At 42.8% G+C, this 4,410-nt stretch overlaps 1 non-coding gene across 1 annotated transcript; it reads left to right on the top strand.

Annotated features, from left to right (window-relative positions):
* Positions 1–4,082: 4,082 nt before the first annotated feature.
* LOC121203812 (small nucleolar RNA R71) lies at positions 4,083–4,189 on the top strand. Its single transcript, XR_005898747.1, has one exon. It is a non-coding gene; the product is annotated as a small nucleolar RNA R71 (small nucleolar RNA).
* Positions 4,190–4,410: the final 221 nt, after the last annotated feature.

Here is a 4,410-nt window from a genome sequence, read left to right as displayed (position 1 = left end):
TTGAGTCGGTTGGTCCTCGTGCTGTGGGGGACATCATCAGGAATGTCCTCGTAGGCCTCCTTCTCGGTAGATTGGGCGAGACGATACTGGGGAGGGTAGGTTTCTCAGCGCCTCTCGATCATTCTCATGCTAAGCATGCTCGAGATGCCTTGTGGAGACATTTGGCCGATGAGGGTGAGGGATGATTCTTGGGCCGCGGTGTTGAGGAGCCCAAAGTATTGCGCTAGTCGAGTCACGTAGAGGCCAATGGAGATGACCCCCTTCCTATGCCGCTCTGTCTGGTGCTGAATTGCAAGGGTGATGAAATAGGCAAGGTTGATGACGTGCCCTTGCGACATACACCATAAGACGTAGACGTCGTGGGTGTTGACGACGCCAGTGCTCTCTCGCCTCCCTGTAATCGTGTGAGCTAAAATAGCGTGTAGGTACCTCAGGGATGGTGGGAGAACTGATGCCTTGGAGCGGCTAGGATTGTAGGAGGCCGTGCTAGGGGCCAAAGTGTGTCAACACTTCGAAGGAGAGAAATGTATGTGGCAACTGAGAGCATGTAGTTCATTCTTCTCCTTGAACTCCTCCGTATATAAGCCTAGTGCAGCACCAAACTCTGGGACGCTTAATTAGCGAATTAATCCGCCTAGGCGAAATTGAACCATGCTGGGATCATCGTAGTTCGTCATTACGGTCTGAAGATGGAACGATGAGAATAGTTCCATCGTAAGCTCAAGGTATGTTGGCTCGATAATCCCAAATAATAGCTCCCAAGGGTCTGTGGTTAAGAGGGCCCGAATCCTATCAGCCATCTAACTTGTTCTATAGCAGCCCAGTCGATGCAGTGGCCCGCAATTAAGGGTCGGGCCCGAAGTATTTGGAAAAGCTCTTTTGGGGGCCCTCGGGGAAACTGCAGGAGGGGGTGACGAATTTCCTTTGTTGGACCCGCGGAAGATGATGCTCCCTTCCTTTTCTTCGAGGGAGGTACGGCGGCCTTTTTACCATGTGAAGATGACATGGTACCTGCGTTAGAATCATCAAGACATCTTGATGAGTGGTCAAAGTAAAAGGAATAAAATTTTTAAATAAAAAGCAGAATTTCAGCCACAACCAAACATAACTAATCTAATAATTTCGTGACCTTATCATTGTATGAAAATGAGTGTAGTAATGGCATGTGTAGGACAAAAGAGTGAGCCTTTTGTAACAACATAATTGAAAAATGCAAATTGAATAATAGACATTGGCATGGAAAAATCATGAGAGTAAGCATGGTAAAGTCATGGGTATGAGGTTTCCCAAATAACTCGATTTAACACGCAATGTATAATAACTAACCTAAGAATGCAAACTAAATGATAAAATAATGAGCAAAATGACAAATAGTTCGAAAGCAATGAAGATTATGCTAAAAATAAGCATTAGTAATAAGTAAAATAGAAAAGAAAGGAGTAAACAAACGCTAAGGGAGAGGGATTGAGTATTAAAAAGGAAGTTGGAGATGGCAAATGGGCGTGGCAGGGAGGCCGTGTGGAGTTGCAGCGGCAAGGGTTAGGGTTTTTTGAATGGGGAAGAAAGTGAATAGTGCAGGGTATTTATAGAATTTGGGCCACACGGCCAGGGCACACACTCGTGTTCCCTAATTTCAACCCGTGTGATTCACGAATTTCAAATTTGGGCGCGTCTGACATTTAGTACACGCCCATGTTCCTGGGGCGTGTGGGTTCACACGGCCGTGTCTAGCTTCATTCGCTTCTCCCATGCCCGTGTGTGCAAGCCCCATGCCCGTGTTGCTTTGGCAGGCTCACCCACGGTGCTTCTACACGGGTGTGTCGCATGCCCGTGTTGTTTTGACAGGCTCAACCACGGCCATATCGCACGGCCGTGGCTTTTAATCGTAGCCCGTGTTGGGGAAATCTTTTGCCCTGTTTTCACACAGCCTTAAGCACGCCCGTGTGCTTGGCCGTGTCTCTATGGAAACACATGTATTCAAGATTTCTATTAGTAAGTTAGGAGTTAAATACCAAAATTTAAAGAAATTAATATTGTTAATGCTTGGGTTGCCTCCCAAGAAGCACTTATTTATAGTCTAAGCTCGACTTACCTCTTCAGTGAATGATCATGGTGGTTTGCAGAGTTATACTCCCCATTCCTGCTATCAATCTCATCAAAATAAGGTTTTAATTGGGTGTTGTTTACCTTAAAAGTGCCAAACTTGGGATGACTCACCTCCACAGTACCGAATGGAAAAATACTAAGTACCATAAGAGGGATTTCCTCATTCGGTGTGGTAGTGACAATGTGGGGATCTGCAGCATCTAATAAGACCTTATCACCAACCTTAAGTTGATTTGGAGAGGTATCAGGCTCGTTTTGGCATAGTTTCTGTTTGTCGGGTGTTCTTGATTTGTGCATTTGCCATTCATCAAGTTTCTCGATTTGTAATCTTCGATCTTCATGAACAGGTCCTTTACTATTGCTTGAGAACGACTCGTGTGCTTCCTTCAGACTCATTTTCTGCAAAATAGGTTTCATCATATTGTTAGGTTTAGTAGAATGATTTAAATGATCACCTTCAATTCCTGATGTGTTGCTAGAATTGCGAGCTTGAAGGGTGATTATTTCGTCTCCCACCCGGAGTGTGAGTTCACCTGTGCCAACATCAATGATGGTGTTAGCAGTTGCTAAAAATGGCCTTCCTAGAATTAAGGGAGTGTTGCTATCCTCTTCTATGTCTAGAACAATAAAGTCAACGGGAAATATAAATTTATCGATTTTAACTAGCACATCTTCAATAATACCTCTAGGGAATCTTATAGTTTTATCTGCTAATTGAATGCTCATCCTAGTTTGTTTGGGTTTCTCGAGACCTAGTTGCTTAAACATTTTGTAAGGCATGACGTTGATACTAGCCCCTAGATCAACTAATGCATGATTAACATCTAAACTACCAGTTAAGCAAGGAATAGTAAAGCTCTCTGGGTCTTTTAGTTTGTTGGGTAGTTTATTTTGGAGAATGGCCGAGCAAACTACATTCAGCTCCACATGCGACGCCTCGTCCAACTTCCTTTTATTTGCTAAAAGCTCCTTAAAAAATTTCATTGCATTTGGCATCTGCGATAGAGCTTCAATAAATGGTAAGTTAATATGTAATTTTTTAAGAGTTTAAGGAATTTATCAAATTGTTCTTCTGAGGGTCTTTCCTTGTCGCGTTGGGGTATGGCACACGAGGTTTATATTCGACAGTCACTGGTTTGTTTGTATTTTGATCTATCTCACCTTGACCTTTACTTACCACAGTTTCTTGCCTCCGTTCTGGTTCAGGCTCAATGACTCCTTCATCATCTTGAATATTAATTGCGTTGAGTTATTCCCTTGGGTTAGGTTCGGTATTACTTGGCAAACTACCTTGTGGTCGTTCAGAGATTAGTTTGGAAAGCTGGCCTATTTGAGTTTTGTATCCTTGGATCAACGCTTGTTGATTCTTAAGTGCTGTCTTGGTGTTCTGAAAAAGGGTTTCTGACACTGATATGAACTTTGAGAGCATCTCTTCAAGGTTTGGCTTATTTTCCTGTTGGTAGGGTGGTTGTTCGTAGCCCGAAGGATGTTGTGGTCTTTGATTTCCTTGACTGCCCCACAAGAAATTGGGGTGGTTCTTCCAACCTGCATTATAAGTGTTACTATATGGATTTTTTTGAGGTCGAGGATTATTACCCATGTAGTTTAATTGCTCGTTATCTATGCTGTGGCCATAAGGTTGGTATTTCGAATGGTTTGTTCCACCGCTACTTGCTTTGCCCTGCATTACTGGGTGAACCTGTGAAGAACTAAGAAAACCATCAATCTTTTTATTTAGGAGTTCTACCTGATTAGAGAGCATGGTGACCGAATCGACATTATAAACGCCAGTTGTTTTCGTTGGCTTTGTCCTCATGACTTGCCACTGATAGTTATTCAGTGATATCTCCTCTATAAACTCATAGGCATTTTTCAGTGGTTTATTGTTGATGGTTCCGCCAGTAGCTGCGTCAACCATTTGTCGAGTCGAAGGATTCAGACCATTGTAGAATGTTTGAACTTGGAGCCAAAACGGTAACCCATGGTGAGGGCACCTTCTCAGAAGGTCCTTGTATCTCTCCCATGCATTGTAGAGTGTTTCTAAATCCATCTGCACAAAAGAAAAGATATCATTACGTATTTTAGCCGTTTTAGCCGGTGGAAAATATTTTAGTAAGAATTTTTCGGTCATTTGTTCCCAAGTAGTAATTGACCCTTGTGGTAATGAGTTCAACCATTGTTTAGCTTTGTTCCTTAATGAAAAGGGAAACAACCGAAGATGTATGGCATCATAAAAAACGCCATTAATTTTAAATGTATCGCAAAATTCCAAAAAGTTTGCTAAGTGAGCGTTGGGATCTTCAT

This window comes from Gossypium hirsutum, chromosome A07 (assembly GCF_007990345.1).
Source record: "Gossypium hirsutum isolate 1008001.06 chromosome A07, Gossypium_hirsutum_v2.1, whole genome shotgun sequence".
NCBI lineage: Eukaryota > Viridiplantae > Streptophyta > Magnoliopsida > Malvales > Malvaceae > Gossypium > Gossypium hirsutum.
The sequence above is the reverse complement of the archived record's forward strand: the minus strand, read 5'-3'. Positions and strand labels throughout refer to the sequence as shown.